Here is a 27,805-nt window from a genome sequence, read left to right as displayed (position 1 = left end):
GGGATTTATCGCAAGAATTCTCCTTTCCAATTTGGGACTCCATTTGGTCTAAAATACACACTGTTTCTCGCTCAGCTAGTACCACACAGACTTTATATATTTTTTTATAATCGGCTCTTTCTCAACCCCTCTGATTTATTTAAATGTAAAGCCTCTGCATCTAAGAATTGTTGGTCCTGTTCTTGTGCTAATAGTGATGTTTTTTCAATGCCCATTGGTTAAATCCCTTTGGGCTCATACATGGTTTAAGCTAAATGATATTTTAAGTTCTAACCACCCCTTCGATATTGTTCATATTTTTCTGGGTGGCTCTTCTCCCATTTGGAATGTTCCATGCAATGTACGTCAATTTATAGATTTGTTCATAGCTATTTCTTTACAGGTAATCACAACAAACTGGAAAGATACCTCAAAAATTTCGTTCAGTGCTTGGTGGAATATGTTGTGTCATTATCATAGACTGTATTGTGCTTTTGCCACTACTGCTCCCCTTTTGATCAAAAAAGATCTGTCATGGCTACCTTTAACTAACTTCCTTTCTAAACATGGTCCCTAATTTTCACTTAAAATCTATGAATTGTTTGCCTTTTCATTTTCTGCTCCCTCCTCTTCTCTCTCTTTTTGTGTTTCTGTCTTTCCCCCTCTCATTTTCTTATCACAAAATACCTTTAAAAAGCATCTTCCCTTGGTAAAATGCCTAATATTCCCTCTTTTGTGATTTTTGGTTCTACCATTTTATTGTGCAATATTGTGATCTAATTTCATTGCTTTTCGTATTGTAATGATGCTTTACTTGGCTTATCTGATTTAATAAAGATTTCTAAACTTAGAAAAAAAGAACAGTTATTGCAAAAATAAGGCTGGTAGAAAGCAACTTGCTACACCTGGGCCTATTGCGATGTTGTGACAGCAATAAATCCAAAGTAAGGCACTGACAGCGAGGAGTGCAGCGTCGGGCATGGAGTTACATGTACCCCCAAACAAACAGTACCTTGGATACGAAGTCTAAGACGATGCACAGTGTTGTAGAGTTAAGGCGTCAGTGCTGAAGCCGGCTCCATAACTGCCACGGGAGAGGCGAGGCATCATGTCCGCAAGGTGGCGACGCGTCAAGCCCAGGACATGGGACTACCATTGCGCCAGTGGTGAGGCATTGGTTTTGGTGATGATGCGAATTTGGTGAGTTCGTGGAGTCACCCTCGGCGGTTATCAGCGATGTGTTAACAGGATGCAGGCGCTAGTGATGACGAGGTCGGTGAGCGCTGGCATCAGGAAATGCCGATAACTGCAGGCGTCAAAGGGCATCAGAGCTGCGGTGCAGGCGGAGCAGGGCGTTGTTCACTTCACAAGCCGTGCCCCTGGTCTTGATTCAGGTCGCAGCATCACAGTGCCATCGCAGATGGCATCGGAGACAGGTTTTCTTTCTTCTTTCAAGTTCCTCCTGTTCCCAACACTGAAACAACCTTCAGTGGTCCAAAACTGGAATAGACACCTCCTGGCAGGTCAGAACTCTCAGCAATAGATTTCAGGGGAGATGGGGGTGAAGTCTTTGTGTCCCTAAGACTTCGGAAGAGGAGGCCAGCACACTCAGGCCCTTGGAGATTCTTCTTCAAGCAGGTTCACATCAAAGTTCCATTCTTTGTCCTTTCCTTGGCAGACACAGCAAGTGCAGGCCAACAGCACACAGCAAAGGGGCTGTACTCCTCCTCACAGCTCTTCCACTCTTCGCCTTGGCAAAGGTTCCTCTTAAGTCCAGAAGTGATCAAAAGTTCTGGGGTTTAAGGTCTACTATTTATACCCAATTTTGTCTTTGTTGTCTTTGCGCAAGGGTCTCTAAGCCCAGTCCAAACCAGTTCTGTCCTCACTGGTGCAGTATGACCACACTGGTGGATGCAGCATTGTGCAAGGGAGACAGACACTATTCAGGTGCAAGGAAATCACCTCCCACTACTCGAAATGCAGCCAAGCCCCATTCAGCTCAACTCCGAGTCATCCAGAAAGGGCCAGGCATACCTCTACCCCCCCCTCCCCCGCTGGCTGTCTATATTGAGCGCACATCCACAGCCCCTGTAACGCCAAAACCAGACAGTCAATCCACAAACAGGCAGAGGCACACAGAGAGGCTAAACAAGAAAATGCCTACTTTCTAAAAGTACCATTTTCAAACACACACACTAAAAATCATCTTCACTAAAAGATGTGTTATTAATTTCTGAGTTCAGAGAGCCTAAACTTTATTTCTCTATCTTGTCCCAATGGGAAGTTATACTCTTAAGATGGAGCAAAGTATTTCCCATTTTATTCTATGGGATAGATAGCCTTTCAATAGTGAAATACCGCCTATTTCGTTTTTCACTATCAGGACATGTCACACACACCAGTTCATGCCCTACATTTCACATACACTGCACCCTGCCCATGGGGTTAACTGGGGCCTACCATAGGGGGGTGTTACATGTAAGAAAAGGGAAGGTTAGGGCCTGGCAAGTGGGTGCACTTGCAGGTCAACATGGCAGATTAAAACTGTGCACAGACACTACAGTGGCAGGTCTGAGATACCTTTTCAGGGCTACTCCTGTGGGTGGCACAATATGTGCTAAAGGCCCACAAGTAGAATTTGATTTACAGACCCTGGTACTCTCAGTGCACTTTACGAAGGCTTGCCAGTAAATCAAATCTGCCAATCATGGATAATCAATCATGTTCACAATTTACGCAAAGAGAATATGCAATTTAGCACTTATTCGCAGTGGTAAAGTGCCCAGAGTCCTAAAGTCAACAACCACAGGTCAGGAGAAAATAGGAGGAAAAAGCTAAAAGTTTGGGGATAACCCTGCAAAAAAGTTCCTAGTCCCACAGAGGCACTCTGTGTGGCTAAACAAAACATGATACAACATTTTTTAGAAGCCAGATACGCCACACCTTAATTTCTTTATCAAAAAATACAACCACAATACATTGCTACAGTCGCTTGGCATTGCAGTATCTCCTATAAAAATATCACTCTGGACATTCTGTTTACATTGTTAGAAGAGCCAGGTAGTTAAGCCAACCAACAACTTTTCGTAATGCAAGGGCAGTGCTATTGCCTATGATGATGGTTCTGAAACATTGAAGCTCAATATAGGGGTGTAATAATAATGGTCAATGAAAGACATATGGTGTTGGTTGGTTGGCAAACGCAATGAGACATCATACTTTCCAGCCATGCTGGACTATCATGGGAACTGCTGGTATGCTCTATAAATGAATTACACAGCACAACACTGGGGGAGGGTAGGTCCCAGACCATCGTCACTCTCTCATTACCTTTTAGTGCATGAGCAAGAAATAGAAAGCCTTCAACAAACATACATGGTGAAGATTATTTATAATACTAGTTTACTTGAGCCTGCAATCTTCATGGTAGACAGTCAAGTACCAACAATCGGTTCTTAGTCTTACAGTACCACAAGATATATAGGGGAGAGGGAAAGATTACCAACAAAGTAAAGGTAAACTACAGACTAGTACAGCCCAGAAAAGGTCAGCTACCAAACAAAAACCATGAAATAATGAATAATGAACTAAATAGATAGAGGAGTTGGGAAAAAGTAGAAAAATAAACGAGGCAACATTAAAAGTAGTATAATAGTGAGCAGAGGTAAAAGTTAGGGACAAAATAATTATTAATAATAGGACTTACTGGGCTGCGCAGACCCCTCAGCTGTGGTGCTGCTGGTTGGCGCCTTCTCCCCAGCTCTTCCTGTACCCACCCCTGCGATGCCCCTCTTCGTGCCCTTGGGTGCTAATGTAAGAAATAAAGAAGAATAAAAAACTAGTTTAGTGGTACAGTTAATCTCCACAAAATATTATGACAGGCAAACACAGTAACATTGTACTTATTTAAATCCGATTGCCTATGGTACTAGTATCAACTATTATCGAGTTGGCCACATTAATCATAAAATCCCTATTCCAAATTTCCTTAACAAAAACTACATTTGTAACTAATGCCATGCAATGAATATTCTTTGATTCTATTCTTACTTCTCAACCCCATTAATGGACCAGCTCCGTCTTCCTTTTTTGCAATGCATAGATGCATACTAGTACTACACATCATGGTATAATTGCTGGGAAATGCACAAGCTACATAAAGAAAGTCACAGAGAATGCTAACTCACAGATATCACTAAAACACTATGGTGAAAGTAGGACAGAGGAGTTTGCAATACCTTCTTAAATAATCATCCAACATGAGCACCGATGAGTAAGATTAGGTTGCACCGAGCACCTGCCTAGCTCAAACAGGATCACATAATTATATTCTTCACATAAACTAAACGTAATTTACCTCGGAGTGTGAGCAGCATACTATTTGAAATAAAATATTAGCATTGTATAACACACACTCAAAAATAATTAATATTCACCGAGCCCAGCAATCTCGATGCCTAGGAGGTCGAACAGGTCCATCTCCCAGTCGAAGACCCAGCAGTGCGTCAGCTGCTGGGTTGTGTGCTGTACTTGCCTAATGCACTGCACAAACCTGTACACCCACCACCAACGCAGCTGACAGAGGCAACTGTGTGCCAGGCCTACCGCCTGCTGCCTGGATGGAGGGAAGGTGGTGCTGCACAAAATAAACTAGTGCTGCCACCTCTGCCTCACAAAAGATTGCCCCCCTTGGTGGCGCTGCAATCCACAGTGTAGTCTGCTGCTGCTGCTCGCAGTTCAGGGGGGACCTGCCGCTGGCGCTCTCCCTGTTTGCCCCACTCTGCCATGGCACTGGATGGGGGAAATAAAAGAAAAACAGGGAAGGAAGGAATAAAGAAATGAAAATACAATTAAGGACCAAGGAAAAATAAAAAATAAAAGTACAAAAACTGATGAAAAACCATGAAAAAAGAAACCAAGTGTAAAATACGCACAGGCACAAAAACACACACTAATGCTATAAATACAAATGAGGGGTAGATTAATTAGGAGGGCAGAGTATTGAAAAGATTTCAAATTGATTCAAAACAGCCCAGCACCATGCACAGAGTAAGAAAACAATATGGCCCTGCCCAAGCACACCTCATGGTGCTGTTTGAGCACAGTTTCCAACACAAGAATGTACTCCATGCTGTATTTGATGTAAAAACACAACAAAATGGGTGCACTGGAGAACTACACCCCGTGGAACTCCAAAATCTTTGGACCACTTTGCCGAGTTCTGCATAGTGGCGCAACGGCTCTTGAGGGGGCCTCTCTGCAAGGTACACGGAGGGGCTCTGGATTTAATCAGGAGCTCTCAGGCCAGAGTACTGTGCTGAGGGGGCCCACTGCAGCTCTGGCCCTCCCCACACGCACTGTGGGGCCTGTGCTACGCCATTGGACTCTGCAAACTCCACCCAAGCATAATTGTTATTAAATCTAAAATGATGCGGGGGCGTGGTTTCACGTGCGGCGATGGCGGTTGCAGCTTACTAGAGCTCCCGCCGGCCCGTTAACCATCCGGCAGATTATCCTGGCCCCCGAGCCCATACACCACAGCCCATGTGAGGCGAATGTTGCTGAGGGTGCCAGGGATCCTCCGGTGCAGTCCGCGGAGCTCCAGAATTATCGGACACGGCTGGGCAGCGGAGAGGAGAGTGCGGCCTGGCGCGCTGCGGGGAAGCAGGGGCCTTGATTTTGGCGCCTCCCGGCCGGAGGGTGTCTGTGTGGCTCGGCCGACCCGCTGATTGTCCTGCATCTCGACTGCCCAGAGGGACGGGGGGCGGTCAGCACTATCCTCCAAGAACCCCGCTGGAGGTGTGGAGATCCTAGATGCCGTGAGCTCGTCCGGCCGGAAGCCGCGGCCTTGTGGACCCAGCGCAGCCAGGGCCTCGAATTTTGTGGTCCCCGCCCAGGGATCACCGCGGGCCGTTGCCACAGCTGGGCCTCGACAGTACCTGAGAGCTGCGATCGGTTGGAGGAGGTCCCGGCGTCGAGTGTTGGGTCTTCCCTGCTGATCCTCCATAGGTGGCAGACCGGAGTGTGGCTGGACGGTAACCTGTGGGCCGACCCGGTTCTGGCACTGCCCCGTGACTGACGGCGAACTGTGAGTACCTCCGCCTGGGTCCCGGACATTTGCAGGAGTGGTGGCTGGTACTGGGGGCGGGTGACCGGCGCCGCCGGGCCTGCAGCACACGGAGGTGAGGCACGGTCCAGCCAGTAGTGTGTGAGACGCGAAGGCCGCCGACGACTGGGGTGTGGATCCCGGGGCCAGCCTCGGCCTGCCCGAGGAACAGTGCCAGGTCAGGGATACAGGTGTCCGAACCCCGCGGCGGGGGGAGAACTGCTGTGTGGGTTCCTCTTGGACTTTGCAGACGGAATAGAGGACCCTGTACTGCCGCGACTGCATCTACTATCAGTGGCCCACGGGTAGTCTGCAACCATGACCAGGGGAGGAGGTGGCGGCCTCACCAAACAGCCGACCATCGATAAATTCACAGGACCCAGTGGGGGCCCCGGACCCTCGGGAGGAGGACAAGGAGGGGGGCCGGACAACGCAGCGCTTATGGCAGCCATCACCCAATCCAGGGATATGCTAGACGCCAAAATAGGCGCGGTGGGCGCAGATGTCACCTTACTACGCCAGGATTTGCAGAATGCAGTGGCGCGGATTACGGAATCAGAATCCAGAATTTCGGTGGTAGAAGACAACGTGGGTTCCCTAAAGAAGAGGATGGCGGTAATGGAAACTGCGCAAAAGGGCCTAGCGCTCCGGGCGGAGGATGCGGAGGGACGCGCACGTCGAAACAACCTCCGGTTCATCGGCTTTCCGGAACGATGTGAGAAGGGGAACATGGGAACAGTTTCTTACTCAGTGGCTGATGAGCTGGCTGCCCCCGGGGGCGCTATCCAACTGCTTCGTCGTTGAACGCGCACATCGTGCCCTGACACAGAGGCCGCCGGAGGGTGAACGGCCCAGGGCAGTGATAGCAAGACTATTGAATTATCACGACCGGGATGCCATTTTGAAGGAAGCGAGAACCAAGGATGCTATTCTATACGAGAACCGAAAGATCATGATTTTTCCAGACTATACCAAGCTCGTACAGCAACAGCGCCAATCCTTCATGAACGCAAAGGCGAAGCTGCGAGGCCTGAATCTCCAATACTCTCTGCTGTACCCGGCTCGTCTGAGGGTGATTTTCCAGTCCAAAACGCTGTTTTTCGACTCTCCGGAGGACCTCTTTAAATAGACTGACGAAACGGTGGCCCTCAGGCCGCATGCCCAGCCGGGACTGAACCCGGGCTCTTCGAGGGGGTCATCGCAGGAACGAGGAGACCGAACGGCCAAGAGCAGGAGAAACCGGAGGTCCAAATCACGGAAGCGGTCAGTCTCTGTCACCGGTACACAAGATAGCGGCAGAACTGAGGACTCAGACCAATCTGGGAAAGATCACTGAAGGCCTCGGGTACTCTGTGCTCCCTGTTTGGTGGTGTAGTTCCCGATTGTTGGAGACGGTGCGCTTGAGGCCCAGCGAACTGAATACATTGTCGATGCCTCAGCGTCAATTCGAAACTGAGTTATTGAACATGAGTGGGGTGGTAGAGTGTGGCTCGGGGATGACCTATTAGGGGCTGCCATTCTCCTACTAAGGTAGGAGTTATTAGGGGTGGGGGGTTGAGACTACTGGGTTTCGGGGAGTTGGGATCCATTGGCATGGTTGGTCTTGGGCCCTCCGTTTTGGGCTCGGGGTTGCCCATGCCGCGACAGGTACTTCATAGTTCCATGAGGTATAGGGGGGGGTGTGGGGTGCGTGTAGCGGGGAAGGGGAAGGTTGAGGAGGGGGGGCTTGGGGGGTGTGGGAGAAAGCGGATGTTGCCTTTCTTGTTGTGTTCGGGTCCTGGGGTAGGTGGGGGGGAATGCACGTGTTATTTACAAAGATGCTGATGTTGGTGCGCAATGGGTGGTGTTGGCGCAGAGGGCCTCCTTGGTGGGTCCCACTTGATTATGGCTAATGCGATACATAGACTCCCTGAGGAGTCCCTGCGAGTGATTACATGGAATGTCAGGGGGATGCTGGACAAGGTTAAACGTGGGGCAGTCTTGCGCTGGGGGAAGAGAGAGGTCGCTGAAGTGCTCTTGCTCCAAGAAACTCATATGATGGGATCAAAGGTGCTCAGTCTGCAGAGGTTTGGTTATCATCAGGTTTTCCACGCCGGATTTTCCAGGGGGTCCAGAGGGGTGGCTATTTTAATTCATCGTAGGGTGGCCTACATCCATGAGAAGCAGTGGGTGGACCCGCAGGGTCGCTATCTCTTTGTCAAGGGAATGGTGGGCACAGAGCCCGTGGTCTTTGGGAGTGTATATGCCCCCCCCCCTCTGCAGTGGGCCCTGGCTGAGAGACTGTTCACAGTGTGGGAGGACATCCCGGAGTCCTTAGCGGTGGTTGGGGGGGATTGGAACGAGGTGATGGATGTATGTATGGACCGTCAGAGGCGCCAGGAGATGCTTGGACTCCCCCCCCCACTAGGCTGCATGCTATGAGTGAAGGAATGGGCTGGGTGGATACGTGGCGACATATGCACCCTACAGCGCGCGAGTACACGTTTGTATCTGCTGTGCATGGCTCCTTCTCACGATTAGATTATGTGTTTGTGCCCAGAGTATGCCTCTGCAGGGTGAGAGCGGCAGAGACTTTACCGAGGGGACTGTCCGATCATTCCCCTGTGTCGGTCAGTGTGGAACTCCTTAGAAAACATCAACCCTTCAGGTGGAGGATGTCCTCGTGGCATCTCCAGCAGCCTGGTTATATCAAACATCTTGTAAGAAATAAAGAAGAATAAAAAACTAGTTTAGTGGTACAGTTAATCTCCACAAAATATTATGACAGGCAAACACAGTAACATTGTACTTATTTAAATCCGATTGCCTATGGTACTAGTATCAACTATTATCGAGTTGGCCACATTAATCATAAAATCCCTATTCCAAATTTCCTTAACAAAAACTACATTTGTAACTAATGCCATGCAATGAATATTCTTTGATTCTATTCTTACTTCTCAACCCCATTAATGGACCAGCTCCGTCTTCCTTTTTTGCAATGCATAGATGCATACTAGTACTACACATCATGGTATAATTGCTGGGAAATGCACAAGCTACATAAAGAAAGTCACAGAGAATGCTAACTCACAGATATCACTAAAACACTATGGTGAAAGTAGGACAGAGGAGTTTGCAATACCTTCTTAAATAATCATCCAACATGAGCACCGATGAGTAAGATTAGGTTGCACCGAGCACCTGCCTAGCTCAAACAGGATCACATAATTATATTCTTCACATAAACTAAACGTAATTTACCTCGGAGTGTGAGCAGCATACTATTTGAAATAAAATATTAGCATTGTATAACACACACTCAAAAATAATTAATATTCACCGAGCCCAGCAATCTCGATGCCTAGGAGGTCGAACAGGTCCATCTCCCAGTCGAAGACCCAGCAGTGCGTCAGCTGCTGGGTTGTGTGCTGTACTTGCCTAATGCACTGCACAAACCTGTACACCCACCACCAACGCAGCTGACAGAGGCAACTGTGTGCCAGGCCTACCGCCTGCTGCCTGGATGGAGGGAAGGTGGTGCTGCACAAAATAAACTAGTGCTGCCACCTCTGCCTCACAAAAGATTGCCCCCCTTGGTGGCGCTGCAATCCACAGTGTAGTCTGCTGCTGCTGCTCGCAGTTCAGGGGGGACCTGCCGCTGGCGCTCTCCCTGTTTGCCCCACTCTGCCATGGCACTGGATGGGGGAAATAAAAGAAAAACAGGGAAGGAAGGAATAAAGAAAAGAAAATACAATTAAGGACCAAGGAAAAATAAAAAATAAAAGTACAAAAACTGATGAAAAACCATGAAAAAAGAAACCAAGTGTAAAATACGCACAGGCACAAAAACACACACTAATGCTATAAATACAAATGAGGGGTAGATTAATTAGGAGGGCAGAGTATTGAAAAGATTTCAAATTGATTCAAAACAGCCCAGCACCATGCACAGAGTAAGAAAACAATATGGCCCTGCCCAAGCACACCTCATGGTGCTGTTTGAGCACAGTTTCCAACACAAGAATGTACTCCATGCTGTATTTGATGTAAAAACACAACAAAATGGGTGCACTGGAGAACTACACCCCGTGGAACTCCAAAATCTTTGGACCACTTTGCCGAGTTCTGCATAGTGGCGCAACGGCTCTTGAGGGGGCCTCTCTGCAAGGTACACGGAGGGGCTCTGGATTTAATCAGGAGCTCTCAGGCCAGAGTACTGTGCTGAGGGGGCCCACTGCAGCTCTGGCCCTCCCCACACGCACTGTGGGGCCTGTGCTACGCCATTGGACTCTGCAAACTCCACCCAAGCATAATTGTTATTAAATCTAAAATGATGCGGGGGCGTGGTTTCACGAGCGGCGATGGCGGTTGCAGCTTACTAGAGCTCCCGCCGGCCCGTTAACCATCCGGCAGATTATCCTGGCCCCCGAGCCCATACACCACAGCCCATGTGAGGCGAATGTTGCTGAGGGTGCCAGGGATCCTCCGGTGCAGTCCGCGGAGCTCCAGAATTATCGGACACGGCTGGGCAGCGGAGAGGAGAGTGCGGCCTGGCGCGCTGCGGGGAAGCAGGGGCCTTGATTTTGGCGCCTCCCGGCCGGAGGGTGTCTGTGTGGCTCGGCCGACCCGCTGATTGTCCTGCATCTCGACTGCCCAGAGGGACGGGGGGCGGTCAGCACTATCCTCCAAGAACCCCGCTGGAGGTGTGGAGATCCTAGATGCCGTGAGCTCGTCCGGCCGGAAGCCGCGGCCTTGTGGACCCAGCGCAGCCAGGGCCTCGAATTTTGTGGTCCCCGCCCAGGGATCACCGCGGGCCGTTGCCACAGCTGGGCCTCGACAGTACCTGAGAGCTGCGATCGGTTGGAGGAGGTCCCGGCGTCGAGTGTTGGGTCTTCCCTGCTGATCCTCCATAGGTGGCAGACCGGAGTGTGGCTGGACGGTAACCTGTGGGCCGACCCGGTTCTGGCACTGCCCCGTGACTGACGGCGAACTGTGAGTACCTCCGCCTGGGTCCCGGACATTTGCAGGAGTGGTGGCTGGTACTGGGGGCGGGTGACCGGCGCCGCCGGGCCTGCAGCACACGGAGGTGAGGCACGGTCCAGCCAGTAGTGTGTGAGACGCGAAGGCCGCCGACGACTGGGGTGTGGATCCCGGGGCCAGCCTCGGCCTGCCCGAGGAACAGTGCCAGGTCAGGGATACAGGTGTCCGAACCCCGCGGCGGGGGGAGAACTGCTGTGTGGGTTCCTCTTGGACTTTGCAGACGGAATAGAGGACCCTGTACTGCCGCGACTGCATCTACTATCAGTGGCCCACGGGTAGTCTGCAACCATGACCAGGGGAGGAGGTGGCGGCCTCACCAAACAGCCGACCATCGATAAATTCACAGGACCCAGTGGGGGCCCCGGACCCTCGGGAGGAGGACAAGGAGGGGGGCCGGACAACGCAGCGCTTATGGCAGCCATCACCCAATCCAGGGATATGCTAGACGCCAAAATAGGCGCGGTGGGCGCAGATGTCACCTTACTACGCCAGGATTTGCAGAATGCAGTGGCGCGGATTACGGAATCAGAATCCAGAATTTCGGTGGTAGAAGACAACGTGGGTTCCCTAAAGAAGAGGATGGCGGTAATGGAAACTGCGCAAAAGGGCCTAGCGCTCCGGGCGGAGGATGCGGAGGGACGCGCACGTCGAAACAACCTCCGGTTCATCGGCTTTCCGGAACGATGTGAGAAGGGGAACATGGGAACAGTTTCTTACTCAGTGGCTGATGAGCTGGCTGCCCCCGGGGGCGCTATCCAACTGCTTCGTCGTTGAACGCGCACATCGTGCCCTGACACAGAGGCCGCCGGAGGGTGAACGGCCCAGGGCAGTGATAGCAAGACTATTGAATTATCACGACCGGGATGCCATTTTGAAGGAAGCGAGAACCAAGGATGCTATTCTATACGAGAACCGAAAGATCATGATTTTTCCAGACTATACCAAGCTCGTACAGCAACAGCGCCAATCCTTCATGAACGCAAAGGCGAAGCTGCGAGGCCTGAATCTCCAATACTCTCTGCTGTACCCGGCTCGTCTGAGGGTGATTTTCCAGTCCAAAACGCTGTTTTTCGACTCTCCGGAGGACCTCTTTAAATAGACTGACGAAACGGTGGCCCTCAGGCCGCATGCCCAGCCGGGACTGAACCCGGGCTCTTCGAGGGGGTCATCGCAGGAACGAGGAGACCGAACGGCCAAGAGCAGGAGAAACCGGAGGTCCAAATCACGGAAGCGGTCAGTCTCTGTCACCGGTACACAAGATAGCGGCAGAACTGAGGACTCAGACCAATCTGGGAAAGATCACTGAAGGCCTCGGGTACTCTGTGCTCCCTGTTTGGTGGTGTAGTTCCCGATTGTTGGAGACGGTGCGCTTGAGGCCCAGCGAACTGAATACATTGTCGATGCCTCAGCGTCAATTCGAAACTGAGTTATTGAACATGAGTGGGGTGGTAGAGTGTGGCTCGGGGATGACCTATTAGGGGCTGCCATTCTCCTACTAAGGTAGGAGTTATTAGGGGTGGGGGGTTGAGACTACTGGGTTTCGGGGAGTTGGGATCCATTGGCATGGTTGGTCTTGGGCCCTCCGTTTTGGGCTCGGGGTTGCCCATGCCGCGACAGGTACTTCATAGTTCCATGAGGTATAGGGGGGGGGGGTGTGGGGTGCGTGTAGCGGGGAAGGGGAAGGTTGAGGAGGGGGGGCTTGGGGGGTGTGGGAGAAAGCGGATGTTGCCTTTCTTGTTGTGTTCGGGTCCTGGGGTAGGTGGGGGGGAATGCACGTGTTATTTACAAAGATGCTGATGTTGGTGCGCAATGGGTGGTGTTGGCGCAGAGGGCCTCCTTGGTGGGTCCCACTTGATTATGGCTAATGCGATACATAGACTCCCTGAGGAGTCCCTGCGAGTGATTACATGGAATGTCAGGGGGATGCTGGACAAGGTTAAACGTGGGGCAGTCTTGCGCTGGGGGAAGAGAGAGGTCGCTGAAGTGCTCTTGCTCCAAGAAACTCATATGATGGGATCAAAGGTGCTCAGTCTGCAGAGGTTTGGTTATCATCAGGTTTTCCACGCCGGATTTTCCAGGGGGTCCAGAGGGGTGGCTATTTTAATTCATCGTAGGGTGGCCTACATCCATGAGAAGCAGTGGGTGGACCCGCAGGGTCGCTATCTCTTTGTCAAGGGAATGGTGGGCACAGAGCCCGTGGTCTTTGGGAGTGTATATGCCCCCCCCCCCTCTGCAGTGGGCCCTGGCTGAGAGACTGTTCACAGTGTGGGAGGACATCCCGGAGTCCTTAGCGGTGGTTGGGGGGGATTGGAACGAGGTGATGGATGTATGTATGGACCGTCAGAGGCGCCAGGAGATGCTTGGACTCCCCCCCCCCACTAGGCTGCATGCTATGAGTGAAGGAATGGGCTGGGTGGATACGTGGCGACACATGCACCCTACAGCGCGCGAGTACACGTTTGTATCTGCTGTGCATGGCTCCTTCTCACGATTAGATTATGTGTTTGTGCCCAGAGTATGCCTCTGCAGGGTGAGAGCGGCAGAGACTTTACCGAGGGGACTGTCCGATCATTCCCCTGTGTCGGTCAGTGTGGAACTCCTTAGAAAACATCAACCCTTCAGGTGGAGGATGTCCTCGTGGCATCTCCAGCAGCCTGGTTATATCAAACATCTTCGGGAGGCAATAGACCACTATTGGCCAGAAAACCTGGTAGATGACGTCGACGCAGTGGTGGTATGGGAGGCCTTGAAGCCCACTATACGGGGGGTGGACATCGCGTGGTGTACTGCGGCCCGTCGTGGGCGTAGGGAGACAATCACGGCGGCGGCCGCGCTGGTAGAAACTTTAGAGCAGCAGAGTCGGGGAGGAGGAGATGAAGTTGTAATACGGTTGCTTTTCCAGGCACAGCAATCCTATGCGTCGGTTTTAATGGATGAGGCCAAACAGGCGTGGCTGGCCACGCAGAGTAGAATATACCAGTGGGGAGATAAATCATGCACACTGCTCCATAGACTTTGTCAACGCAGCCTTCAACCCATTACACTGCCAGGCCTTACTGCTGACGACTGGGTGGTTATTACTGACCCAAACGAATTAGCGGCGAGCTTTGCTAGCTACTTCACGCCACAATATGCCCCGTGTGACCGTTTATCTGTAGATGAAGTGGCTAAATTCATAGATGATTTGCCGCCTAAAGCGGTATCGGATGAGACCAGGAGGGCCCTTGATGCTCCCCTCACAGCGGAGGAACTGGGGGAGGCCCTGGGACAGCTCAATGTAGGTAAGGCCCCCGGGCCGAGCGGCTACCCATGTGAGTTTTACAAGAAATTCCATGTACAACTGGGATTCCACTATCGTCGTGCACTTGAGACGGCGCGTGCACGGGGCAAGCTGCCCCCGGATTGGCGCCATGCCAAAGTAGTGGTCTTTCAGAAACCAGGTAGACCCCCAGATAGACATGACTCCTATCGCCCCATCTCCTTACTTAATGAAGAGGCCAAAATACTGGCAAAGGCCCTGGCGAATCGGTTGCTCCCATACATAACAGACCTAGTCCACCCGGACCAAGCTGGCTTCATGCCTCGCAGGGCAACGCGCCATAATATCCGGCGCGCACAGGCTGCGGTGGATGCCATGGGGGCCATGGGTGAACAGGCGGCTTTGTTGCTAGCCGATGTCAACAAAGCCTTTGATTCGGTGAGCTGGACATACCTTTTTGCGCTCCTGCCCCGCCTCAATCTCGGCCCGATATGTCAAGCTACTCTATACTGACATCACGGCTGCGGTGCGAGTCGCGGGGGCGGTGTCAGAGACGTTTCGCATTGGACGGGGGACCCGGCAGGGGTGTCCTCTATACCCTTACTTGTACGCCCTCGCCATGGAGCCTCTGGCCGCTTGGGTGCGCATAGATGCGAGGCTTTGTGTGGACCGGGGACCTCTCTGATAGGATCGCGTTGTACGCGGACGATGTCCTCTTCTTTCTTACTGACCTGCGACGCTCGGGCCGCGGGTGTTGGAGATAATGCGGGTCTTTGGGGAGGTCTCGGACCTTTACCTGAACCTACGCAAATCCACCCTGTGGGTCCTTGGGGGTGGTACTGTGACGGACCCCTGGACATCGGGACTGCAGGTGGCTGCCGGCGGTTTGAAATATCTGGGGGTGTTCCTGTCGGAATCGGTGAGCCTTACCTGAGAATGCAACATAATGCCTGTTTGGGAGCGGGTTCAAGCAGATGTGAAAACGTGGTCTCGGATGCCCCTCACTATCTTTGGTAGGTCCGCAATTTTCAAAATGGTGGCGCTTCCACGCCTCCTATATCAGCTGCAGAATTATCCCCACCCTATCACACCCCAGTGGTTTCGGCAGGTCAACTCTGTCTTGGGACGCTTCCTGTGGGCTGGGGGGGCTGCCAGGGTGGCGCTGCGTACGTGCTTCTTATCTACACATTGCGGAGGACTTGCCACCTCGGACCTTCTGTCCTATTATCAAGCTTCCCACCTGCTCATCCTAAATGACTGGTGGTACAGCGACGGCAGCGACCCGGCTTACGCCCTAGAGCGCGCACGGATGGGCAACAATACGCTCCACACGATCCTCTACTCAGCCCGGCTGCGGCGGACATTGCCTAGTGTTACGAAAACTGTCTTCGCTGTGTGGCGACAGGCGTTACGTCACATGGGCTGGTGGGGTAGACTAACTGCAGAAACACCGTTGTGGCATAATGGACGACTCCCCGAACTTGCCTCGCTGTCAGGATTTGACGGCTGGGACACAATTGGGATCTCGTTGCTGGGACATGTGATGTCCGGAGCTACGCTCAAATCGTTCCAGGAGCTCAGTGCAGAGTTCCGCATGCCCCGGACCCAGTTTTTTTGCTATCTGCAATTTAGACATGCACTGGCACCCAGCATTGCCAATCTAGACTCACTTCATGAGCAACCTCGGGGATAAAAAGGTATCCCGTATATATCAAACGATGGTCACTCACTGCTCCTCCACCCTTCTTCCCCTGCGGATGGCCTGGGAGGCTGACATTGGCCCCATGGATGAGGATGATTGGAGGGAGGCCCTGGAGTCCCCGCGGGGGACTGCCATCGCGATCCGGCTCAGGTTAATCCAATTCAAAATTCCGCATAGGGCTTACTATACCCGTGAGCGGCTGTGGAAGGCAGGACTGATTGGGTCACCGGAATGTCTGCGCTGTGGGGCGGCGGTGGGTACACTGCTCCATACGGTATGGTCGTGTCCTAGAATAGTTGGTTTCTGGAGGGGTGTATGGAACTGCCTGTCTGAAGTACTGAATTGGGACCTTCCACGCACTCATCGCCTAGGGCTACTTCACATCCTTGAAGGGGTTGGTGGGAACATATATAAACGCCACTTGTTGCTATTGGGGCTAGTATTGGCCAAAAGGGATCTGGCCCGTGCTTGGAAGGACGAGAGGGCCCCTCCCCTGTGTGCATGGAGAGCCGGATTAGACTTTTGTATGGGTCTAGAACGACCAATATTCGAAGCACGAGGATGCCCCCGCAAGCACTTCAAGATATGGAAGAGGTGAGCTGACTATAGGGAATTGACACTAGATCCCCCAGCGGAACCTGAAGAAGATCCCTAGGCACGCACCTTCAACTGGGCCTGTGAAATGCGTCATATCTGCCACACCAAGACCAAGCACTGATGCTCCTTCTACACACGTGCAAAGAGTTAGGGAGGGATAACGGGGAGGTAACAGGGAGATTGGGTGGTGGGAGTTCGGGGGGGTAGGGGTGGGGGGGAAGTTCCCATTGTTCGTGTTTTACTATAACTCTTGATTGGACTCTGGCCCTGTGATGTAAATTGTATCAAGATGCCTGGTGGTTTCTCCTGACTGTGGGGTGCCACATTTATTGCTCTGCCTAATTCAATCAATAAAAATCTGTTGTGAAAAAAAAAAAATCTAAAATAAGGCTTTAAATTGAGTTTTTAGCTGGTACAGTTCAATAGTTAGAAATATAAGTATATAATGTATACTTTGAGTTTTCCTATGTACCGATTACAGCCTGACCCGTGATAATACCATTTTGGGATTATTCACCAACATGAAATTCTAATGTCATTCTTGTTCCACTCTTATATAAAATGCACCCTACCTTAAGGTCAGGTCAGCAAGGTTTGCTTAGGGGCAGCGTATTTATTATTTCAAACCAGGTTTTCTTACCAGCCAAAAGGGTTATTTTGACAGATCTGTGCAGCAGGTTTCAAGCTACTGCTGTCAGGCTACACAGGTTAGGCCTGAAGCCATGTGTTCATTACCAGTGCAGTGGATGACATCAAATAGACAGGGCAATTATCGAAGGTACATCACAGAAAATATGGTAATTTCCAGAACATTGATCATGCACTGTAGGTGAAATAAGTAACAATCTGAATTGTCAATGTGGAGATTATTCCAGTCAATTAAGGGTAGCTTCTGTTCCTTGCTTGCTAGAGTATATGCTCTAGAGGACGTTTCAATTTCAATAATAGTATATTTAGAGGTATATATTTTAAACTAGATGACATTAAAAGAATTACACGTGCCACAAAAAAGTAGATCGCTTATGTGAGAAAGTGTCTCTGATAGTCACCTCAATTTATTTGAGGACTGATGCTGCTGGTTTTTAAACACTGCACACTGGAACACTGCTGTCCAGTCACCAATGTATGAGCTCCAACCCCCTAAAACATGGTAAAAAAGGTTATCTCCTAATTGGCATACTTATCGTCCACGTAAAGACATAGTAGATGGTAAAGGAAAACACACCAATATCATGGCAATGTTAAATGTCACTTGTGGCCAACAGCATATGATATGCCATCCATTAGGTTGACAAAGAAGACATGGCTTCAGGGCTGCATGTGTAGCAGGCCTCTTGCAAGTTTTAAACCTGCATCTACTTGTCAAAATAACTTTTTGACCAAATGAACCATACTTTCAAATATTAAGTAAGTGAAGCCTAAGTAGGACTCTTTAGCCCCAAGGTAGTGTGGCTAGGATTTTAAAGTGGTAGATGCAAGAATTTAGTGTTGACATGTGCCTTCAGTGGCTAACCCTGAAAAGTGAATTTAGCTGAAAAGGGCCGTAGAGATCATATGAGGAAAACTAAAAGTTCAGACTAAAATTGTAACTTTATCTTTAGTTTAGGCAAGCTACCAAAATAATCCAAACACTATTGTTAATGGTTATCAAACCACCAATTTAGAGGTCAAGTCTGATTTTCAATTAGTATTTAAGATAAAGGACTTTTAAAAAGTTACTTTGTCTGCCTTAGCCTCCAGAAGGCGAATGTTAGAACTGGCTATTTCTGGTAGGCTAAGGCTGACGCCAAAGCCAGGCAGAAACCACCATTCTAGTCAGGGCAAGGGAGTCACACGCCAAGATAACCCCTGCTCACCCCCTTGGTAGCTTGGCACAAGCAGTAAGGCTAAACTCGGAGGCAATGTGTAAAGCATTTGCGCCAGCACACAACAGCAACAACATCCTAGGCACACCACAAAAGGAACTCCACACAAGGTTATATGAAAATAACTTCTGTATTGTCAAAACACATCAGATAGAAATCACACATGTACATTGCGCCAACTGGCATGGGCAATATTCACTAGGGATTATGCACAAGACAGGGCCACAGGGGCCACTGTCAGAATCAACACTTTTAGAAATAGCACTTTGTAGATCATAGAACATAGGATACAAAATCACTGTAACACAAATTAGCAAGTATAGCACAAAATAACAGTTATAAATCACAACCAGTAACTACTGGTAACAGGTAAGTACCACCTACGCAACCCTAAACACCTTAGGAGAATATCACGCAGGGGACCAGGACCTCCCTAGGACCACCTGTACTGGAAAGAACAACCACCTAAGAATAAAATACATCTAGGGGTATAAGCAAGAACACATTACACATGATGCATCAAAAACACATTCAGAGGTGCAGGGAAGGAAAAACACATGATGCATAAAACATACATTCAGCTGTGTAATAACAAGGCACATGATGCATCAAAAACACATTCAGAGGTGCAGGGAAGGAAAAACACATGATGCATAAACCAAAACATTCAGAGGTGTAAAATCAAGGAAGACACATGATGCATAAAAACATTCAGAGTTGCCAGAACGCAACTCAATAGCGCAAAAACTTACATAAGCCACCACTTGTGGCAGTCCCTATGCCACTGGCCTTGTTGGGGCTAGGACGCCCTGTGTCCAAAAGTCAGGGGCCTAAATGGTGCAGCTGCCCACTAATTGCTGGGCAGCTGTAAATCAACAAACTGCGCCAGGGCCCACTGGCCCTAGAACAAAAGCTGCGCCAAGCTGGAGCCACACAGGCTCTGCAAATAACTGTGCCCCCTAGGAGCCCTCTCTAGGCTCGCAAAACAACAAGGTAGGCACGGAGCCTCTCGGGGCTCTAGAACAAACATATCGGAGGCACAAGGGATGGCGGGCATAGGCAATGTGCCCCGACGCCCCCCCTAGCTAAAATGGCCCCCGGAGCCTTCTCATGGCTCTAGAAAAATGTGGGCTGTAAGCCTCTTTGGGGCTTGTAGCAAGGAATGCCCCCGGAGCCTCTCGGGGCTCTAGACACAAATTCTCCTGATCGTTGGAGTCCCCCACTGGGGACTCTGCAAACAATGGCCCCTCTGCTGGAGCGGCCAGCAAGGGCGGGCCCGCTCAGAACTGGAGCCGGGTTGGGACCGGCTAGACTGCGGCACTCGTGGAGCCCCCAACAGCCCTCCTTACTGTCAAGGACTAAATACGTTGTCTCTTACCTTGTCTCTTACCTTTAGTGGGTATGGTTCAAGTTGACAACGTGGTGAATTTTCGCAGAGGCGCAAGGGACTAACTTCCCAGAAATCTAACTACACTTGCTGACTATATTAAACAGCTAAGTAAAAACTAGAATCTCGGGAGGAGGGCCGGTACTGGACGTTTTGGAGAGTTGGACGTTTTTTGCTGTCGACCTGCGAAACAACAAAGAGTTTGGTTTTACTACAAACTCTAGTCTACAGAATTCTTACTCAAACTACTCTACAGAATTCTCAGTCTGCTCTATCCTTTTTCTTACTAAAAGAGCTACTGAACCCTACCTGCGATCAGTCTGATTCTGTCCTGCGTCCAGTATTTCTTGTCTTGTCGGGAATGAAGTCTTGAGTTGTCTGGTTAGATGGTGTTGGATTAAAGATGATTGATTCTGCAAATAAATAATATACATTAAAATATTTCTTTCACTTAAGTTCTCTTTTCTCTAGAACGTCCTCTTTTCTCATTAACTCCCTCCCCTACCCTGCAAGCTAAACTTACATGAACAATACCTTCAAATATTCATTACCGGTGGATTCTGCGATTTCCAGTGTACCTGGATAATCAAAGAAAAGAAACAGCCTGCGCAGAAATAACTCACAATAAACCCCTTGTGAATATTCAAGGAAAAGAAATAACCTGCGCAGAATTAACTCACAATAATCTCCTTGTGAATTAGTTTTTTCCTATTTGTATGTTTCCTATTAGTAGATGTAAATAGATATAGCTTCCATCTATAAAACAAATGCCAAATCATAAAGTCTCTTTCTTGCGTAGGGCGCCTTGAAGTTTTCAGAAAAGAGAAGGCCCACTTAGCTCAAATGTCCTTCTTTTCTTCTTTCAGGTCGAGCTGTATGCTTCCAGCGACGTTGCCATGGGCTGCGCAGATCCAGGAGGACAGGAAGAACTGGAACGGGAACTAGCGCTGTTGCTTCTTGATGAGTCCGTAGGCAAAGCGAGTTCCAGGACCCTGGGTGCGGTTTAAATACCGGCCGCACCCAGAGGCCGCACCCAGGAGAAACGTGCGCACGCACGTTTAGCCGCCTGCAGCTTTCAGCTGTAAGACGGCAATGTAAGCGAACGCTCGCACGTTTAGCCGCCTGCAGCTTTCAGCTGCAAGACGGCAATGTAAGCGAACGCTCATTTCTCTGTTGGATTAAAGTAACTAATTGCCTACATAAATAATCATACTTAAGAGCCAAAACGACAAAATTGTAATAACAAACAAAATACCCCACCAAAGAGTGCAATGTGCCATATTACAGAAAAGAATGTCTAACACTATACACTACATGTACACTTGACACGAGGTGCTGGTGCACGGGAAAGGGGTGGGTTTTTTAGATGGAATAAAGCAGTTATGTATAAGGAGAGTACATAACTGCGAATTGTGATAGAAAAGTCGCAAACATCAGAGTGTCTCAGGACACTTTACAAACTAGAAGGCAGTGTTAAATACCTAGGCAAGGGCAGAAGAAAAGGCAGTGGAATCATAACACTTACTCACCGGGCGGTTCGGGGACTCTGCTCGGGCGCTGCTCCTCATCGTCCCAGCCATGCTCCGGGAGGTGGGGTGGACTCCCGACCTCCCGCTCGTCCATCTCAGGGCTCCCTTACGCCGGACAGCTTTCTCCTCTTCCCCGGGGCTCCCTCAGCACAAGGAAGCCCGCAACAGGCCACGCTTCCTCTTCTCTTCCCGAGCGCTGGCCAATCCCAGCGCGGCTCGTTGGTGCAGCCTCCAGCGCTGCACCAATCACAGCGCGGCCCTCCAGGGAGAGCCTCCCGCAGCCCGCCAATCACAGCGCGGCATCTCCGGCGGCCATTATTCCAAACGGCTCGGGCCGCGGCGGTGAAACGAAGGGGGCAGAATGAGGGGTGGGCACCCTCGCCAGATAAGATCAATAAATAAATGGGGTGGCACCCGTAAATTAAGAAAATAAACGGGGAATAAAAGCGTTACCAAGCGCTACAGGGCCAACAAGGTCCCAGTAGAAATAACACGCTCCCCAGCGCTAGAGACAGCAACCAAAGCGTTTCCAGGCGCCAGAAGCAGTGTAGAGCGCTATTAAGCGCTGGGGGCCAAATAAAACGCTCCCAGGCGCTAGAAGAACCAAAAGAAGGTCTCGGTCTCAAATAAAGCACTCCCCCAGTGCTACAAGCAAGGTCCAGCAGCAAAGGGAAGGAAAGGGGACCCAGCAAAAGGTCTCCAAAGTCCAAGATATGTCCATCAGGTATCCAGGGCAAATCAAAGTCCCCCTATCAGCCCAGGCAAGGCAGTGGGGTCCCCCAGAAGTCCTTCAGGCATTCAGGGGCTGGGCAGGGCCCAGGGAGGCAAGCCTTTCCCCTGAGCCCAAGCAGCAGCATGCGCCTGGCAGGATTCAAGTCAGAAACAAGAACCTTTTGTAAGGGGACACAGCCCCTTTTTATACAGAAAAATCCTTTGTCTAGCAGGGTGCAGGCAGTGTGAGAACCAGCTAGAACTGGTTATAGGGAATTCCTTTCACTGGCCAGGCTAGGGACATCAGACGCACCCCAGGGGGTGGAGCCAGCACTGTGTGGGGAAAACCCAGCCTCATTCAGGACCCTCAAACCAGACGGTCAATCCACAAGCAGGCCCAGGCTCACTCCTCCCCTCACATCAGCATGCTAAACACTCCATTCACCACCGGGGCAGACTCTCCCAGACTCTTAGAGCCAGGCTCACCAGCCAGCCTCAGCCAATCACACGCCAGACACAAATTACACAAATATGCCAACTTCTAAAAGTGGCACTTCTACACTAGACACAATCATGCCGCATATACCATTACGCAGCATTCAATCTCACGAGTTCGTACATATCAAACTCGACCCTGCACTCCCGACACATCAGGAACTACCATGGGCATACATATTCCCCATTCATTCCTATGGGAGGGCAGGTCACTCACCACACATACACAGAGAGCTCACGCACTTTACACTGTACCACAGTGAAAAAGTGCACAAAGGCCTAAAATCACTAACACCAGGTCACAGAAACAGGCTAGGAAAAAGTTTCGGGGTGAACCTGCCAAAAGGGCCAGGTCCAACACAACCCCCTTCCAGCCAAAACGCAGGGTAGACCAATCACTCCACTGATGGGCTTCCTTGCTTTAGGCGTCAAAACACGGACACGGGCCCGCACGGCAGGGACACCCTCCGGTTTTTCGCCACTCTGAACCCACATGTATTTCTCAACAAGAGCTCTCTGGCACAACTAGGATACCCCACTGGTACTCTCTAGTCATCCACAGCCAGGACCAGGCCCTAGTCCATCCAAATATCACAGGTCCTGACCAATCCACAGAGTGGGGGGCAGTAACCCCTGGCACACAACAGCCACTCTCCACTCTCCCTCTCAGTGCAGCTACAACTACCACTGATCCTTCAACCCAGGGACCACACCCTCAGGCTGACCAGAGGTCACGGGCAAGACTGCCCTACCCTACCTCTACTTCTGGGGTTCCGCACCCTCACAGGGAAGCACTCACCAGAACACAATTCTCCTACCAGATCAGGACCTCACTCCAGATCAGGACCTCACTCCATCACTGGTCTACCACCTGGAAACTATTTCACTTCTGAGGTACAAAGCACACAGCACAGTTCCTCTTCAAGCAGGTGGGGGGACACAGCACACAGCAAAGTCCCCTTTCCTCTACCTTAGTGGAAACAACAAACTGCAGGGGAGCCCCAGATCACACAGCAAGGGCAGCCCCCTCAGTCTCTTCAGCTGGTCTACTTTGGCAGTGATTCCTTCTTGACCTGGAAATTTCCTAATCTCCAAACCTAGGATCTAAACCCTCAGGTTGCAACGGGGTCAGAAGTGAGGACACCGTCCCTCTGCACGCCCTTCCAGAGTTCTGCACCCTCCCACCTTGGAGCGGTACCCCTGGAAGCCAAAACCGGTCAGGACACTGATTACAGATGCCCTTCTCTATAGGTCAGGCTGAACCTGAACCTGGCCTCCCCCTTCCTCGGGGAATGATCCCCAGAGACCCCACAAATGGTCAAGCACTCTAGACGGTCAAATGCCCAGCGAACCAGGACTTCTGCACCCTCCACTTAGGAGCGGTACTGCCCAACACCAGGACCGCCGGAGTTCTGGTTGCAGACACTCCCCATCCTCTAGACACAGGAAGATCCTCCTCAAATGACCTGTAAGTACAGCCTAGGCCCCTGACCTGGCGCTCCCTTAGGGAACTCTCCAGGCCCGAGACAGGGTTTCGGGCCAACATGGGACACACCGTCCCACACTCACTCCGCCTCCACTGAGACATGACGTGAGCCCCTACACCCCTACCATCCTACTGGGACCTAGCTGGGCTACACATGAACCTCTTCCCCTACACAGGATCATCCGATACACAAGCCACTACTTTTAGAATCACTCCCCAATGCCTCTGCAAGTCACCTAGCACACCGCCAGACGTCCACCTTCTTATCCAGTGCCTCTGCAGGACCTCCTGCACACCAAAAGAGGTACACCTCCCGTGCAAGCTCCTTTAAAAAAAACTCACACCAACCCCTCCAGTTCAACACACCACTTATCCACACACTCCCCCTCCAGACTGGTGAGACAGTTCCTCACTGCCTCCGACTCTCAACCTGTACCCCTCTTACTGAGCACCAGGCACCATACTCTGGGAACTGGGAATGGGATTTCACTCACTGGACACCTTTTAGCTGCCACCACTGGATCCTACCATACTGGGGAATCCAGACACACACACACACACACACACTACACTCAGGGAATAACCACCCTCCCGAGCAAGTCTTTTCTCCTCCACCCTCCCTCTCTTCTATTTACCCACACAGGGACAGGAACAGGGATTGGCCACTGGACCCAGCAAGGGATTCCTAATCTATGGGAACCTCCCCCTCTACTGGCGTCCCGCCCTGTCATTTTCTCTAATCTGCCACTAAACATAAAAGCGCAGGAACACCATTTGAAAATGACACTCGAGGAAAAACAAAATCATAAACAATAATCCCAAACATGTGACTATCTGAAAAATGCAGAGTTTTGTAATGTAGCCAGTTGTCGCTGTGGCACTGCGCAAACACAAGTCCTAATCCGCACCGCTGACCAACAATGTTCGAACTGGCTATTTCTGGTAGGCTAAGGCTGACGCCAAAACCAGGCAGAAACCACCATTCTAGTCAGGGCAAGGGAGTCACACGCCAAGATAACCCCTGCTCACCCCCTTGGTAGCTTGACACGAGCAGTAAGGCTAAACTCGGAGGCAATGTGTAAAGCATTTGCGCCAGCACACAACAGCAACAACATCCTAGGCACACCACAAAAGGAACTCCACACAAGGTTATATGAAAATAACTTCTGTATTGTCAAAACACATCAGATAGAAATCACACATGTACATTGTGCCAACTGGCACGGGCAATATTCACAAGGGATTATGCACAAGACAGGGCCACAGGGGCCACTGTCAGAATCAACACTTTTAGAAATAGCACTTTGTAGATCATAGAAAATAGGATATAAAATCACTGTAACACAAATTAGCAATTATAGCACAAAATAACAGTTATAAATCACAACCAGTAACTACTGGTAACAGGTAAGTACCACCTACGCAACCCTAAACACCTTAGGAGAATATCACGCAGGGGACCAGGACCTCCCTAGGACCACCTGTACTGGAAAGAACAACCACCTAAGAATAAAATACATCTAGGGGTATAAGCAAGAACACATTACACACGATGCATCAAAACCACATTCAGAGGTGCAGGGAAGGAAAAACACATGATGCATAAAACATACATTCAGCGGTGTAATAAGGCACATGATGCATAAACCAACACATTCAGAGGTGTAAAATCAAGGAAGACACATGATGCATATAAACATTCAGAGGTGCCAGAACGCAACTCAATAGCGCAAAAACTTACATAAGCCACCACTTGTGGCAGTCCCTTGGCCACTGGCCTTGTTGGGGCTAGGCCGCCCTGTGTCCAAAAGTCAGGGCCCTAAACGGTGCAGCTGCCCACTAATTGCTGGGCAGCTGTGAATCAACAAACTGCGCCAGGGCCCACTGGCCCTAGAACAAAAGCTGCGCCAAGCTGTAGCCAAACAGGCTCTGCAAATAACGGTGCCCCCTAGGAGCCCTCTCTGGGCTCGCAAAACAACAAGGTAGGCAGGTAGCCTCTAGGGGCTCTAGAGCAAACATCTCGCAGGCAGGAGGTGGCGGGCACCGGCAATGTGCCCCGACGCCCCCCCCCTAGCTAAAATGGCCACCGGAGCATTCTCATGGCTCTAGATAAATGTGGGCTGTAAGCCTCTTTGGGGCTTGTAGCAAGGAATGTCCCTGGAGCCTCTTGGGGCTCTAGACACAAATTCGCCCGATTGTTGGAGTACCCCACTTGGGACTCTGCAAACAATGGCCCCTCTGCTGGAGCGGCCCACAACGGCGGGCCCGCTTAGAACTGGAGCCGGGTTGGGACCGGATAGACTGCGGCACTCGTGGAGCCCCCACCAGCCCTCCTTACTCACCGGGCGGTTCGGGGACTCTGCTCGGGCTCTGCTCCTCATCGTCCCAGCCATGCTCCGGGAGGCGGGCTGGACTCCCGACCTCCCGCTCGTCCATCTCGGGGCTCCCTTACGCCGGACAGCTTCCTCCTCTTCCCTGGGGCTCCCTCAGCACACGGGAGCCCCGCAACAGGCCACGCTTCCTATTCTCTTCCCAAGCGCTGGCCAATCCCAGTGCGGCTCGTCGGTGCAGACTCCAGCGCTGCACCACTCACAGCGCGGCCCTCCAGGGCGAGCCTCCCGCGGCCCGCCAATCACAGCGCGGCATCTCCGGTGGCCATCATTCCGCGGCGGTGAAACGAAGGGGGCAGAATGAGGGGTGGGCACCCTCGCCAGATAAGATCAATAAATAAACGGGGTTGCACCCGTAAATTAAGAAAATAAACGGGGAATAAAAGCGTTACCACGCGCTACAGGGCCAACAAGGTCCCAGTAGAAATATCGCGCTCCCCAGCGCTAGAGACAGCAACCAAAGCGCTTACAGGCGCCAGAAGCCGTGTAGAGCGCTATTAAGCGCTGGGGGCCAAATAAAACGCTCCCAGGCGCTAGAAGAACCAAGAAGGTCTCTGTCTCAAATAAAGCACTCCCCCAGTGCTACAAGCAAGGTCCAGCAGCAAAGGGAAGCAAAGGGGACCCAACAAAAGGTCTCCAAAGTCCAAGATATGTCGATCAGGTATCCAGGGCATATCAAAGTCCCCCTATCAGCCGAGGCAAGGCAGAGGGGTCCCCCAGAAGTCCTTCAGGCATCCAGGTGCTGGGCAGTGCCCAGGGAGGCAAGCCTTTCCCCTGAGCCCAAGCAGCAGCACGCCCCTGGCAGGATTCAAGTCAGAAACAAGAACCTTTTGTAAGGGGACACAGCCCCTTTTTATACAGAAAAATCCTTTGTCTAGCAGGGTGCAGGCAGTGTGAGAACCAGCTAGAACTGGTTATAGGGAATTCCTTTCACTGGCCAGGCTAGGGACATCAGACGCACCCCAGAGGGTGGAGCCAGCACTGTGTGGGGAAAACCCAGCCTCATTCAGGACCCTCAAACCAGACGGTCAATCCACAAGCAGGCCCAGGCTCACTCCTACCCTCACATCAGCATGCTAAACACTCCATTCACCACTGGGGCAGACCCTCCCAGACTCTTGGAGCCAGGCTCACCAGCCAGCCTCAGCCAATCACACGCCAGACACAAATTAAACAAATATGCCAACTTCTAAACGTGGCACTTCTACACTAGACACAATCATGCCGCATATACCATTACGAAGCATTCAATCTCACGAGTTCGTACATACCAAACT

The 27,805-nt window shown here is 50.9% G+C and overlaps 1 long non-coding RNA gene across 1 annotated transcript in view; it reads right to left on the bottom strand.

Annotated features, from left to right (window-relative positions):
• The window catches only part of LOC144827593 (uncharacterized), an 80,080-nt gene that overhangs the window by 42,031 nt on the left and 10,244 nt on the right, over positions 1-27,805 (bottom strand). Inside the window, exons 2-4 of the long non-coding RNA XR_013610256.1 lie at positions 20,227-20,330; positions 19,921-20,100; positions 3,686-3,787 (exon numbers count right to left, since the gene is read on the bottom strand). This is a non-coding gene — a long non-coding RNA (uncharacterized LOC144827593). The remainder of the gene's footprint in view (positions 1-3,685; positions 3,788-19,920; positions 20,101-20,226; positions 20,331-27,805) is intronic.

Source organism: Lissotriton helveticus, chromosome 4_1, assembly GCF_964261635.1.
Source record: "Lissotriton helveticus chromosome 4_1, aLisHel1.1, whole genome shotgun sequence".
NCBI classification, from domain to species: Eukaryota; Metazoa; Chordata; class Amphibia; order Caudata; family Salamandridae; genus Lissotriton; species Lissotriton helveticus.
Note: the sequence above shows the minus strand (reverse complement) of the source record. Positions and strands in the feature narration are given on the sequence as shown.